This window comes from Phalangium opilio, unplaced genomic scaffold (genome assembly GCF_054372755.1).
Source record: "Phalangium opilio isolate 3A_F unplaced genomic scaffold, DU_Popi_V2 ptg000098l_1, whole genome shotgun sequence".
NCBI lineage: Eukaryota > Metazoa > Arthropoda > Arachnida > Opiliones > Phalangiidae > Phalangium > Phalangium opilio.
The window spans coordinates 1,808,386-1,822,038 of record NW_028324201.1 but is presented as its reverse complement, the minus strand read 5'-3'; the positions used below and the strand labels follow the sequence as shown (position 1 = coordinate 1,822,038).

The window sequence follows — 13,653 nt, the reverse complement described above, 5'->3', positions numbered from 1 at the left end:
AAAACGTCCAAATTACAAAGACCACGTCTGGATGGCCGAGCGGTCTAAGGTGCCAGACTCAAGGGGCTTACTTTCCTTCGTTCAAAACGGGAATGTGTGTTTTCTGGTCCTCGTATGAGGGCGTGGGTTCGAATCCCACTTCTGACACGATATATTTTAATAAATTAACTGGAAGAGATGTAATTTATAAAACGTCCAAATAACAATACACTACGTCAGTATGGCCGAGCGGTCTAAGGCGCCAGACTCAAGGGGGTTAGTTTCCTTCGTTCACAACGTGAATCTGTGTTTTCTGGTCCTCGTATGAGGGCGTGGGTTCGAAGCCCACTTCTGACACGATATAATTTAATAAATTAACTGCAAGAGATGTAATTTATAAAACGTCCAAATTACAATAGACCACGTCAGTATTGCCGAGCGGTCTAAGGCGCCAGACTTAAGGGGCTTAGTTCTTTCGTTCACAACGTGAATCCGTGTATTCTGGTCCTCGTTTGAGGGCAAGGGTTCAAATCCCACTTCTGACACGATATGTTTTATGAAATTAACTAGAAGAGATGTAATTTATAAATCGTCCAAATTACAACAGACCACGTCAGGATGGCCGAGCGGTCTAAGGCGCCAGAATCAAGGGGCCTAGTTTTCTTCGTTCACAACGTGAATCTGTGTTTTCTGGTCCTCGTATAAGGGCGTGGGTTCGAATCCCACTTCTGACACGATATGTTTTAATAAATTAACTAGAAGAGATGTAATTTATCAAACGTCAAAATTAAAAGAGACCACGTTAGGAGGGCCCAGCGGTCTAAAGCGCCAGACTTAAGGGGGTTAGTTTCCTTCGTTCACAACGTGAATCTATGTTGTCTGGTCCTCGTATGAGGGCGTGGGTTCGAATCCCACTTCTGACACGATATATTTTAATAAATTAACTACAAGAGATGTAATTTATAAAACGTCCAAATTACAATAGACCACGTCAGGATAGCCGAGCGGTCTAAGGCGCCAGACTTAAGGGGGTTAGTTTCCTTCGTTCACAACGTGAATCTATGTTGTCTGGTCCTCGTATGAGGGCGTGGGTTCGAATCCCACTTCTGACACGATACATTTTAATAAATTAACTGCAAGAGATGTAATTTATAAAACGTCCAAATTACAATAGACCACGTCAGGATGGTCGAGCGGTCTAAGGCGCCAAACTCAAGGGGCTTACTTTCCTTCGTTCACAACGTGAATCTGTGTTTTCTGGTCCTCGTATAAGGGCGTGGGTTCGAATCCCACTTCTGACACGATATATTTTAATAAATCAACTGCAAGAGATGTAATTTATTAAACGTGCAAATTACAATAGACCACGTCAGGATGGCCGAGCGGTCTAAGGCACCAGACTTAAGGGGCTTAGTTCTTTCGTTCCCAACGTGAATCCGTGTATTCTGGTCCTCGTTTGAGGGCAAGGGTTCAAATCTAACTTCTGACACGATATGTTTTATGAAATTAACTAGAAGAGATGTAATTTATAAATCGTCCAAATTAAAAAAGACCACGTCAGGATGGCCGAGCGGTCTAAGGTGCCAGACTCAAGGGGCTTACTTTCCTTCGTTCAAAACGGGAATGTGTGTTTTCTGGTCCTCGTATGAGGGCGTGGGTTCGAATCACACTTCTGACACGATACATTTTAATAAATTAACTGCAAGAGATGTAATTTATAAAACGTCCAAATTACAATAGACCATGTCAGGATGGCCGAGCGGTCTAAGGCGCCAAACTCAAGGGGCTTACTTTCCTTCGTTCACAACGTGAATCTGTGTTTTCTGGTCCTCGTATAAGGGCGTGGGTTCGAATCCCACTTCTGACACGATATGTTTATGAAATTAACTGGAAGAGATGTAATTTATAAAACGTCCAAATTACAAAGACCACGTCTGGATGGCCGAGCGGTCTAAGGTGCCAGACTCAAGGGGCTTACTTTCCTTCGTTCAAAACGGGAATGTGTGTTTTCTGGTCCTCGTATGAGGGCGTGGGTTCGAATCCCACTTCTGACACGATATATTTTAATAAATTAACTGGAAGAGATGTAATTTATAAAACGTCCAAATTACAATACACTACGTCAGTATGGCCGAGCGGTCTAAGGCGCCAGACTCAAGGGGGTTAGTTTCCTTCGTTCACAACGTGAATCTGTGTTTTCTGGTCCTCGTATGAGGGCGTGGGTTCGAAGCCCACTTCTGACACGATATAATTTAATAAATTAACTGCAAGAGATGTAATTTATAAAACGTCCAAATTACAATAGACCACGTCAGTATTGCCGAGCGGTCTAAGGCGCCAGACTTAAGGGGCTTAGTTCTTTCGTTCACAACGTGAATCCGTGTATTCTGGTCCTCGTTTGAGGGCAAGGGTTCAAATCCCACTTCTGACACGATATGTTTTATGAAATTAACTAGAAGAGATGTAATTTATAAATCGTCCAAATTACAACAGACCACGTCAGGATGGCCGAGCGGTCTAAGGCGCCAGAATCAAGGGGCCTAGTTTTCTTCGTTCACAACGTGAATCTGTGTTTTCTGGTCCTCGTATAAGGGCGTGGGTTCGAATCCCACTTCTGACACGATATGTTTTAATAAATTAACTAGAAGAGATGTAATTTATCAAACGTCAAAATTAAAAGAGACCACGTTAGGAGGGCCCAGCGGTCTAAAGCGCCAGACTTAAGGGGGTTAGTTTCCTTCGTTCACAACGTGAATCTATGTTGTCTGTTCCTCGTATGAGGGCGTGGGTTCGAATCCCACTTCTGACACGATATATTTTAATAAATTAACTACAAGAGATGTAATTTATAAAACGTCCAAATTACAATAGACCACGTCAGGATAGCCGAGCGGTCTAAGGCGCCAGACTCAAGGGGCTTAGTTTCCTTCGTTCACAACGTGAATCTGTGTTTTCTGGTCCTCGTATGAGGGCGTGGGTTCAAATCCCACTTCTGACACGATATATTTTAATAAATTAACTGGAAGAGATGTAATTTATAAAACGTCCAAATTACAATAGACCACGTCAGGATGGCCGAGTGGTCTAAGGCGCCAGAATCAAGGGGGTTAGTTTCCTTCGTTCACAACGTGAATCTGTGTTTTCTGGTCCTCGTATGAGGGCGTGGGTTCGAATCCCACTTCTGACACGATATGTTTTAATAAATTAACTGGAAGAAATGTAATTTATAAAACGTCCAAAATACAAGAGACCACGTCAGGATGGCCGAGCGGTCTAAGGCGCCAGACTCAAGGGGCTTACTTTCTTTCGTTCACAACGCGAATCTGTGTTTTCTGGTCCTCGTATGAGGGCGTGGGTTCGAATCCCACTTCTGACACGATATGTTTTAATAAATTAACTAGAAGAGATGTAATTTATAAAACGTCCAAATTACAATAGACCACGTCAGGATAGCCGAGCGGTCTAAGGAGCCAGACTCAAGGGGCTTAGTTTCCTTCGTTCACAACGTGAATCTGTGTTTTCTGGTCCTCGTATGAGGGCGTGGGTTCGAATCCCACTTCTGACACGATATATTTTAATAAATTAACTGCAAGAGATGTAATTTATAAAACGTCCAAATTACAATAGACCACGTCAGGATGGCCGAGCGGTCTAAGGCGCCAGACTCAAGGGGCTTAGTTTCCTTCGTTCACAACGTGAATCTGTGTTTTCTGTTCCTCGTATAAGGGCGTGGGTTCGAATCCCACTTCTAACACGATATGTTTTATGAAATTAACTAGAAGAGGTGTAATTTATAAATCGTCCAAATTACAAGAGACCACGTCAGGATGGCCGAGCGGTCTAAGGCGCCAGACTTAAGGGGCTTAGTTCGATCGTTCACAACGTGAATCCGTGTATTCTGGTCCTCGTTTGAGGGCAATGGTTCAAATCCCACTTCTGACACGATATGTTTTATGAAATTAACTAGAAGAGATGTAATTTATAAATCGTCCAAATTACAAAAGACCACGTCAGGATGGCCGAGCGGTCTAAGGCGCCAGACTCAAGGGGGTTAGTTTCCTTCGTTCACAACGTGAATGTGTGTTATCTAGTCCTCGCATGAGGGCGTCGGTTCGAATCCCACTTCTGACACGAAATGTTTTAATAAATTAACTGGAAGAAATGTAATTTATAAAACGTCCAAAATACAAGAGACCACGTCAGGATGGCCGAGCGGTCTAAGGCGCCAGACTCAAGGGGCTTACTTTCTTTCGTTCACAACGCGAATCTGTGTTTTCTGGTCCTCGTATGAGGGCGTGGGTTCGAATCCCACTTCTGACACGATATGTTTTAATAAATTAACTAGAAGAGATGTAATTTATAAAACGTCAAAATTAAAAGAGACCACGTTAGGAGGGCCCAGCGGTCTAAGGCGCCAGACTTAAGGGGGTTAGTTTCCTTCATTCACAACGTGAATCTTTGTTTTCTGGTCCTCGTATGAGGGCGTGGGTTCGAATCCCACTTCTGACACGATATGTTTTATGAAATTAACTAGAAGAGATGTAATTTATAAATCGTCCAAATTACAAGAGACCACGTCAGGATGGCCGAGCGGTCTAAGGCGCCAGACTCAAGGGGCTTACTTTCCTTCGTTCAAAACGGGAATGTGTGTTTTCTGGTCCTCGTATGAGGGCGTGGGTTCGAATCACACTTCTGACACGATATATTTTAATAAATTAACTGCAAGAGATGTAATTTATAAAACGTCCAAATTACAATAGACCACGTCAAGATGGCCGAGCGGTCTAAGGCGCCAGACTCAAGGGGCTTAGTTTCCTTCGTTCACAACGTGAATCTGTGTTTTCTGGTCCTCGTATAAGGGCGTGGGTTCGAATCCCACTTCTGACACGATATGTTTTATGAAATTAACTGGAAGAGATGTAATTTATAAAACGTCCAAATTACAAAGACCACGTCTGGATGGCCGAGCGGTCTAAGGTGCCAGACTCAAGGGGCTTACTTTCCTTCGTTCAAAACGGGAATGTGTGTTTTCTGGTCCTCGTATGAGGGCGTGGGTTCGAATCCCACTTCTGACACGATATATTTTAATAAATTAACTAGAAGAGATGTAATTTATAAAACGTCCAAATTACAATAGACCACGTCAGGATAGCCGAGCGGTCTAAGGAGCCAGACTCAAGGGGCTTAGTTTCCTTCGTTCACAACGTGAATCTGTGTTTTCTGGTCCTCGTATGAGGGCGTGGGTTCGAATCCCACTTCTGACACGATATATTTTAATAAATTAACTGCAAGAGATGTAATTTATAAAACGTCCAAATTACAATAGACCACGTCAGGATGGCCGAGCGGTCTAAGGCGCCAGACTCAAGGGGCTTAGTTTCCTTCGTTCACAACGTGAATCTGTGTTTTCTGGTCCTCGTATAAGGGCGTGGGTTCGAATCCCACTTCTAACACGATATGTTTTATGAAATTAACTAGAAGAGGTGTAATTTATAAATCGTCCAAATTACAAGAGACCACGTCAGGATGGCCGAGCGGTCTAAGGCGCCAGACTTAAGGGGCTTAGTTCTTTCGTTCACAACGTGAATCCGTGTATTCTGGTCCTCGTTTGAGGGCAATGGTTCAAATCCCACTTCTGACACGATATGTTTTATGAAATTAACTAGAAGAGATGTAATTTATAAATCGTCCAAATTACAAAAGACCACGTCAGGATGGCCGAGCGGTCTAAGGCGCCAGACTCAAGGGGGTTAGTTTCCTTCGTTCACAACGTGAATGTGTGTTATCTAGTCCTCGCATGAGGGCGTGGGTTCGAATCCCACTTCTGACACGATATGTATTAATAAATTAACTGGAAGAAATGTAATTTATAAAACGTCCAAAATACAAGAGACCACGTCAGGATGGCCGAGCGGTCTAAGGCGCCAGACTCAAGGGGCTTACTTTCTTTCGTTCACAACGCGAATCTGTGTTTTCTGGTCCTCGTATGAGGGCGTGGGTTCGAATCCCACTTCTGACACGATATGTTTTAATAAATTAACTAGAAGAGATGTAATTTATAAAACGTCAAAATTAAAAGAGACCACGTTAGGAGGGCCCAGCGGTCTAAGGCGCCAGACTTAAGGGGGTTAGTTTCCTTCATTCACAACGTGAATCTTTGTTTTCTGGTCCTCGTATGAGGGCGTGGGTTCGAATCCCACTTCTGACACGATATGTTTTATGAAATTAACTAGAAGAGATGTAATTTATAAATCGTCCAAATTACAAGAGACCACGTCAGGATGGCCGAGCGGTCTAAGGCGCCAGACTCAAGGGGCTTACTTTCCTTCGTTCAAAACGGGAATGTGTGTTTTCTGGTCCTCGTATGAGGGCGTGGGTTCGAATCACACTTCTGACACGATATATTTTAATAAATTAACTGCAAGAGATGTAATTTATAAAACGTCCAAATTACAATAGACCACGTCAGGATGGCCGAGCGGTCTAAGGCGCCAGACTCAAGGGGCTTAGTTTCCTTCGTTCACAACGTGAATCTGTGTTTTCTGGTCCTCGTATAAGGGCGTGGGTTCGAATCCCACTTCTAACACGATATGTTTTATGAAATTAACTAGAAGAGGTGTAATTTATAAATCGTCCAAATTACAAGAGACCACGTCAGGATGGCCGAGCGGTCTAAGGCGCCAGACTTAAGGGGCTTAGTTCTTTCGTTCACAACGTGAATCCGTGTATTCTGGTCCTCGTTTGAGGGCAATGGTTCAAATCCCACTTCTGACACGATATGTTTTATGAAATTAACTAGAAGAGATGTAATTTATAAATCGTCCAAATTACAAGAGACCACGTCAGGATGGCCGAGCGGTCTAAGGCGCCAGACTCAAGGGGGTTAGTTTCCTTCGTTCACAACGTGAATGTGTGTTTTCTAGTCCTCGCATGAGGGCGTGGGTTCGAATCCCACTTCTGACACGATATATTTTAATAAATTAACTGGAAGAGATGTAATTTATAAAACGTCCAAATTACAATACGCTACGTCAGGATGGCCGAGCGGTCTAAGGCGCCAGACTCAAGGGGGTTAGTTTCCTTCGTTTACAACGTGAATCTGTGTTTTCTGGTCCTCGTATGAGGGCGTGGGTTCGAAGCCCACTTCTGACACGATATAATTTAATAAATTAACTGCAAGAGATGTAATTTATAAAACGTCCAAATTACAATAGACCACGTCAGTATTGCCGAGCGAACTAAGGCGCCAGATTTAAGGGGCTTAGTTCTTCCGTTCACAACGTGAATCCGTGTATTCTGGTCCTCGTTTGAGGGCAAGGGTTCAAATCCCACTTCTGACACGATATGTTTTAATAAATTAACTGCAAGAGATGTAATTTATAAAACGTCCAAATTACAATAGACCACGTCAGGATAGCCGAGCGGTCTAAGGCGCCAGAATCAAGGGGCCTAGTTTCCTTCGTTCACAACGTGAATCTGTGTTTTCTGGTCCTCGTAAAAAGGCGTGGGTTCGAATCCCACTTCTGACACGATATGTTTTAATAAATTAACTAGAAGAGATGTAATTTATCAAACGTCAAAATTAAAAGAGACCGCGTTAGGAGGGCCCAGCGGTCTAAAGCGCCAGACTTAAGGGGGTTAGTTTCCTTCGTTCACAACGTGAATCTGTGTTTTCTGGTCCTCGTATGAGGGCGTGGGTTCGAATCCCACTTCTGACACGACATATTTTAATAAATTAACTGCAAGAGATGTAATTTATAAAACGTCCAAATTACAATAGACCACGTCAGGATAGCCGAGCGGTCTAAGGCGCCAGACTCAAGGGGCTTACTTTCCTTCGTTCACAACGTGAATCTGTGTTTTCTGGTCCTCGTATGAGGGCGTGGGTTCGAATCCCACTTCTGACACGATATGTTTTGTGAAATTAACTAGAAGAGATGTAATTTATAAATCGTCCAAATTACAAGAGACCACGTCAGGATGGCCGAGCGGTCTAAGGCGCCAGACTCAAGGGGCTTACTTTCCTTCGTTCAAAACGGGAATGTGTGTTTTCTGGTCCTCGTATGAGGGCGTGGGTTCGAATCCCACTTCTGACACGATATATTTTAATAAATTAACTGCAAGAGATGTAATTTATAAAACGTCCAAATTGCAATAGACCACGTCAGGATGGCCGAGCGGTCTAAGGCGCCAGACTCAAGGGGCTTAGTTTCCATCGTTCACAACGTGAATCTGTGTTTTCTGGTCCTCGTATAAGGGCGTGGGTTCGAATCCCACTTCTGACACGATATGTTTTATGAAATTAACTAGAAGAGATGTAATTTATAAATCGTCCAAATTACAAAAGACCACGTCAGGATGGCCGAGCGGTCTAAGGCGCCAGACTCAAGGGGGTTAGTTTCCTTCGTTCACAACGTGAATGTGTGTTATCTAGTCCTCGCATGAGGGCGTGGGTTCGAATCCCACTTCTGACACGATATGTTTTAATAAATTAACTGGAAGAAATGTAATTTATAAAACGTCCAAAATACAAGAGACCACGTCAGGATGGCCGAGCGGTCTAAGGCGCCAGACTCAAGGGGCTTACTTTCTTTCGTTCACAACGCGAATCTGTGTTTTCTGGTCCTCGTATGAGGGCGTGGGTTCGAATCCCACTTCTGACACGATATGTTTTAATAAATTAACTAGAAGAGATGTAATTTATAAAACGTCAAAATTAAAAGAGACCACGTTAGGAGGGCCCAGCGGTCTAAGGCGCCAGATTTAAGGGGGTTAGTTTCCTTCATTCACAACGTGAATCTTTGTTTTCTGGTCCTCGTATGAGGGCGTGGGTTCGAATCCCACTTCTGACACGATATGTTTTATGAAATTAACTAGAAGAGATGTAATTTATAAATCGTCCAAATTACAAGAGACCACGTCAGGATGGCCGAGCGGTCTAAGGCGCCAGACTCAAGGGGCTTACTTTCCTTCGTTCAAAACGGGAATGTGTGTTTTCTGGTCCTCGTATGAGGGCGTGGGTTCGAATCACACTTCTGACACGATATATTTTAATAAATTAACTGCAAGAGATGTAATTTATAAAACGTCCAAATTACAATAAACCACGTCAAGATGGCCGAGCGGTCTAAGGCGCCAGACTCAAGGGGCTTAGTTTCCTTCGTTCACAACGTGAATCTGTGTTTTCTGGTCCTCGTATGAGGGCGTGGGTTCGAATCCCACTTCTGACACGATATATTTTAATAAATTAACTGCAAGAGATGTAATTTATAAAACGTCCAAATTACAATAGACCACGTCAGGATGGCCGAGCGGTCTAAGGCGCCAGACTCAAGGGGCTTAGTTTCCTTCGTTCACAACGTGAATCTGTGTTTTCTGGTCCTCGTATAAGGGCGTGGGTTCGAATCCCACTTCTAACACGATATGTTTTATGAAATTAACTAGAAGAGGTGTAATTTATAAATCGTCCAAATTACAAGAGACCACGTCAGGATGGCCGAGCGGTCTAAGGCGCCAGACTTAAGGGGCTTAGTTCTTTCGTTCACAACGTGAATCCGTGTATTCTGGTCCTCGTTTGAGGGCAATGGTTCAAATCCCACTTCTGACACGATATGTTTTATGAAATTAACTAGAAGAGATGTAATTTATAAATCGTCCAAATTACAAAAGACCACGTCAGGATGGCCGAGCGGTCTAAGGCGCCAGACTCAAGGGGGTTAGTTTCCTTCGTTCACAACGTGAATGTGTGTTTTCTAGTCCTCGCATGAGGGCGTGGGTTCGAATCCCACTTCTGACACGATATATTTTAATAAATTAACTGGAAGAGATGTAATTTATAAAACGTCCAAATTACAATACGCTACGTCAGGATGGCCGAGCGGTCTAAGGCGCCAGACTCAAGGGGGTTAGTTTCCTTCGTTTACAACGTGAATCTGTGTTTTCTGGTCCTCGTATGAGGGCGTGGGTTCGAAGCCCACTTCTGACACGATATAATTTAATAAATTAACTGCAAGAGATGTAATTTATAAAACGTCCAAATTACAATAGACCACGTCAGTATTGCCGAGCGAACTAAGGCGGCAGATTTAAGGGGCTTAGTTCTTTCGTTCACAACGTGAATCCGTGTATTCTGGTCCTCGTTTGAGGGCAAGGGTTCAAATCCCACTTCTGACACGATATGTTTTAATAAATTAACTGCAAGAGATGTAATTTATAAAACGTCCAAATTACAATAGACCACGTCAGGATAGCCGAGCGGTCTAAGGCGCCAGAATCAAGGGGCCTAGTTTCCTTCGTTCACAACGTGAATCTGTGTTTTCTGGTCCTCGTATGAGGGCGTGGGTTCGAATCCCACTTCTGACACGATATGTTTTGTGAAATTAACTAGAAGAGATGTAATTTATAAATCGTCCAAATTACAAGAGACCACGTCAGGATGGCCGAGCGGTCTAAGGCGCCAGACTCAAGGGGCTTACTTTCCTTCGTTCAAAACGGGAATGTGTGTTTTCTGGTCCTCGTATGAGGGCGTGGGTTCGAATCCCACTTCTGACACGATATATTTTAATAAATTAACTGCAAGAGATGTAATTTATAAAACGTCCAAATTGCAATAGACCACGTCAGGATGGCCGAGCGGTCTAAGGCGCCAGACTCAAGGGGCTTAGTTTCCATCGTTCACAACGTGAATCTGTGTTTTCTGGTCCTCGTATAAGGGCGTGGGTTCGAATCCCACTTCTGACACGATATGTTTTATGAAATTAACTAGAAGAGATGTAATTTATAAATCGTCCAAATTACAAGAGACCACGTCAGGATGGCCGAGCGGTCTAAGGCGCCAGACTCAAGGGGCTTACTTTCCTTCGTTCACAACGTGAATCTGTGTTTTCTGGTCCTCGTATGAGGGCGTGGGTTCGAATCCCACTTCTGACACGATATATTTTAATAAATTAACTGGAAGAGATGTAATTTATAAAACGTCCAAATTACAATAGACCACGTCAGGATTGCCGAGCGGTCTAAGGCGCCAGAATTAAGGGGCTTAGTTCTTTCGTTCACAACGTGAATCCGTGTATTCTGGTCCTCGTTTGAGGGCAAGGGTTCTAATCCCACTTCTGACACGATATGTTTTATGAAATTAACTAGAAGAGATGTAATTTATAAATCGTCCAAATTACAAGAGACCACGTCAGGATGGCCGAGCGGTCTAAGGCGCCAGACTCAAGGGGCTTACAATCCTTCGTTCAAAACGGGAATGTGTGTTTTCTGGTCCTCGTATGAGGGCGTGGGTTCGAATCCCACTTCTGACACGATATATTTTAAGAGATGTAATTTATAAATCGTCCAAATTACAAGAGACCACGTCAGGATGGCCGAGCGGTCTAAGGCGCCAGACTCAAGGGGCTTAGTTTACTTCGTTCACAACGTGAATGTGTGTTTTCTGGTCCTCGTATGAGGGCGTGGGTTCGAATAAAACTTCTGACACGATATGTTTTAATAAATTAACGGGAAGAGATGTAATTTATAAAACGTCCAAATGACAACAGACCACGTCAGGATGGCCGAGCGGTCTAAGGCGCCAGACTCAAGGGGCTTACTTTCCTTCGTTCTCAACGTGAATCTGTGTTTTCTGGTCCTCGTATGAGGGCGTGGGTTCGAATCCCACTTCTGAAACGATATAATTTAATAAATTAACTGCAAGAGATGTAATTTATAAAACGTCCAAATTATAATAGACAACGTCAGGATTGCCGAGCGGTCTAAGGCACCAGAATTAAGGGGCTTAGTTCTTTCGTTCACAACGTGAATCCGTGTATTCTGGTCCTCGTTTGAGGGCAAGGGTTCTAATCCCACTTCTGACACGATATGTTTTATGAAATTAACTAGAAGAGATGTAATTTATAAATCGTCCAAATTACAAGAGACCACGTCAGGATGGCCGAGCGGTCTAAGGCGCCAGACTCAAGGGGCTTACTTTCCTTCGTTCAAAACGGGAATGTGTGTTTTCTGGTCCTCGTATGAGGGCGTGGGTTCGAATCCCACTTCTGACACGATATATTTTAATAAATTAACTGCAAGAGATGTAATTTATAAAACGTCCAAATTACAATAGACCACGTCAGGATGGCCGAGCGGTCTAAGGCGCCAGACTCAAGGGGCTTAGTTTCCTTCGTTCACAACGTGAATCTGTGTTTTCTGGTCCTCGTATAAGGGCGTGGGTTCGAATCCCACTTCTGACACGATATGTTTTATGAAATTAACTAGAAGAGATGTAATTTATAAATCGTCCAAATTACAAGAGACCACGTCAGGATGGCCGAGCGGTCTAAGGCGCCAGACTCAAGGGGCTTAGTTTACTTCGTTCACAACGTGAATGTGTGTTTTCTGGTCCTCGTATGAGGGCGTGGGTTCGAATCCCACTTCTGACACGATATGTTTTAATAAATTAACGGGAAGAGATGTAATTTATAAAACGTCCAAATGACAAGAGACCACGTCAGGATGGCCGAGCGGTCTAAGGCGCCAGACTCAAGGGGCTTACTTTCCTTCGTTCACAACGTGAATCTGTGTTTTCTGGTCCTCGTATGAGGGCGTGGGTTCGAATCCCACTTCTGAAACGATATAATTTAATAAATTAACTGCAAGAGATGTAATTTATAAAACGTCCAAATTACAATAGACAACGTCAGGATTGCCGAGCGGTCTAAGGCGCCAGAATTAAGGGGCTTAGTTCTTTCGTTCACAACGTGAATCCGTGTATTCTGGTCCTCGTTTGAAAGCAAGGGTTCTAATCCCACTTCTGACACGATATGTTTTAATAAATTAACTAGAAGAGATGTAATTTATAAAACCTCAAAATTAAAAGAGACCACGTTAGGAGGGCCCAGCGGTCTAAGGCGCCAGACTTAAGGGGGTTAGTTTCCTTCGTTCACAAGGTGAATCTTTGTTTTCTGGTCCTCGTATGAGGGCGTGGGTTCGAATCCCACTTCTGACACGATATGTTTTATGAAATTAACTAGAAGAGATTTAATTTATAAATCGTCGAAATTACAAGAGACCACGTCAGGATGGCCGAGCGGTCTAAGGCGCCAGACTCAAGGGGCTTACTTTCCTTCGTTCAAAACGGGAATGTGTGTTTTCTGGTCCTCGTATGAGGGCGTGGGTTCGAATCCCACTTCTGACACGATATATTTTAATAAATTAACTGCAAGAGATGTAATTTATAAAACGTCCAAATTACAATAGACCACGTCAGGATGGCCGAGCGGTCTAAGGCGCCAGACTCAAGGGGCTTAGTTTCCTTCGTTCACAACGTGAATCTGTGTTTTCTGGTCCTCGTATAAGGGCGTGGGTTCGAATCCCACTTCTGACACGATATGTTTTATGAAATTAACTAGAACAGATGTTATTTATAAATCGTCCAAATTACAAGAGACCACGTCAGGATGGCCGAGTGGTCTAAGGTGCCAGACTCAAGGGGCTTACTTTCCTTCCTTCACAACGTGAATCTGTGTTTTCTGGTCCTCGTATGAGGGCGTGGGTTCGAATCCCACTTCTGACACGATATATTTTAATAAATTAACTGCAAGAGATGTAATTTATAAAACCTCCAAATTACAACAGACCACGTCAGGATGGCCGAGCGGTCTAAGGCGCCAGACTCAAGGGGTTTTGTTG

General features: G+C 43.4%; 15 non-coding genes across 15 annotated transcripts; all 15 read left to right on the top strand.

Moving 5' to 3' along the window:
- Nucleotides 1-2,855: 2,855 nt before the first annotated feature.
- On the top strand, nt 2,856-2,977 carry TRNAL-CAA (transfer RNA leucine (anticodon CAA)). The gene is made up of 2 exons: nt 2,856-2,893; nt 2,932-2,977. It is a non-coding gene; the product is annotated as a tRNA-Leu (tRNA).
- A 256-nt stretch (nt 2,978-3,233) lies between these two features.
- On the top strand, nt 3,234-3,355 carry TRNAL-CAA (transfer RNA leucine (anticodon CAA)). Its single transcript has 2 exons — nt 3,234-3,271; nt 3,310-3,355. It is a non-coding gene; the product is annotated as a tRNA-Leu (tRNA).
- Nucleotides 3,356-4,177: 822 nt separating this feature from the next.
- TRNAL-CAA (transfer RNA leucine (anticodon CAA)) lies at nt 4,178-4,299 on the top strand. Its single transcript has 2 exons — nt 4,178-4,215; nt 4,254-4,299. It is a non-coding gene; the product is annotated as a tRNA-Leu (tRNA).
- Nucleotides 4,300-5,876: 1,577 nt separating this feature from the next.
- TRNAL-CAA (transfer RNA leucine (anticodon CAA)) lies at nt 5,877-5,998 on the top strand. Its single transcript has 2 exons — nt 5,877-5,914; nt 5,953-5,998. It is a non-coding gene; the product is annotated as a tRNA-Leu (tRNA).
- A 1,766-nt stretch (nt 5,999-7,764) lies between these two features.
- On the top strand, nt 7,765-7,886 carry TRNAL-CAA (transfer RNA leucine (anticodon CAA)). The gene is made up of 2 exons: nt 7,765-7,802; nt 7,841-7,886. It is a non-coding gene; the product is annotated as a tRNA-Leu (tRNA).
- A 67-nt stretch (nt 7,887-7,953) lies between these two features.
- TRNAL-CAA (transfer RNA leucine (anticodon CAA)) lies at nt 7,954-8,075 on the top strand. Its single transcript has 2 exons — nt 7,954-7,991; nt 8,030-8,075. It is a non-coding gene; the product is annotated as a tRNA-Leu (tRNA).
- A 445-nt stretch (nt 8,076-8,520) lies between these two features.
- TRNAL-CAA (transfer RNA leucine (anticodon CAA)) lies at nt 8,521-8,642 on the top strand. Its single transcript has 2 exons — nt 8,521-8,558; nt 8,597-8,642. It is a non-coding gene; the product is annotated as a tRNA-Leu (tRNA).
- Nucleotides 8,643-9,087: 445 nt separating this feature from the next.
- On the top strand, nt 9,088-9,209 carry TRNAL-CAA (transfer RNA leucine (anticodon CAA)). The gene is made up of 2 exons: nt 9,088-9,125; nt 9,164-9,209. It is a non-coding gene; the product is annotated as a tRNA-Leu (tRNA).
- Nucleotides 9,210-10,408: 1,199 nt separating this feature from the next.
- On the top strand, nt 10,409-10,530 carry TRNAL-CAA (transfer RNA leucine (anticodon CAA)). The gene is made up of 2 exons: nt 10,409-10,446; nt 10,485-10,530. It is a non-coding gene; the product is annotated as a tRNA-Leu (tRNA).
- A 256-nt stretch (nt 10,531-10,786) lies between these two features.
- Nucleotides 10,787-10,908, top strand: TRNAL-CAA (transfer RNA leucine (anticodon CAA)). The gene is made up of 2 exons: nt 10,787-10,824; nt 10,863-10,908. It is a non-coding gene; the product is annotated as a tRNA-Leu (tRNA).
- A 255-nt stretch (nt 10,909-11,163) lies between these two features.
- On the top strand, nt 11,164-11,285 carry TRNAL-CAA (transfer RNA leucine (anticodon CAA)). Its single transcript has 2 exons — nt 11,164-11,201; nt 11,240-11,285. It is a non-coding gene; the product is annotated as a tRNA-Leu (tRNA).
- A 619-nt stretch (nt 11,286-11,904) lies between these two features.
- TRNAL-CAA (transfer RNA leucine (anticodon CAA)) lies at nt 11,905-12,026 on the top strand. The gene is made up of 2 exons: nt 11,905-11,942; nt 11,981-12,026. It is a non-coding gene; the product is annotated as a tRNA-Leu (tRNA).
- A 256-nt stretch (nt 12,027-12,282) lies between these two features.
- On the top strand, nt 12,283-12,404 carry TRNAL-CAA (transfer RNA leucine (anticodon CAA)). Its single transcript has 2 exons — nt 12,283-12,320; nt 12,359-12,404. It is a non-coding gene; the product is annotated as a tRNA-Leu (tRNA).
- Nucleotides 12,405-13,037: 633 nt separating this feature from the next.
- TRNAL-CAA (transfer RNA leucine (anticodon CAA)) lies at nt 13,038-13,159 on the top strand. Its single transcript has 2 exons — nt 13,038-13,075; nt 13,114-13,159. It is a non-coding gene; the product is annotated as a tRNA-Leu (tRNA).
- A 256-nt stretch (nt 13,160-13,415) lies between these two features.
- On the top strand, nt 13,416-13,537 carry TRNAL-CAA (transfer RNA leucine (anticodon CAA)). Its single transcript has 2 exons — nt 13,416-13,453; nt 13,492-13,537. It is a non-coding gene; the product is annotated as a tRNA-Leu (tRNA).
- The last annotated feature ends 116 nt before the right edge of the window (nt 13,538-13,653 follow it).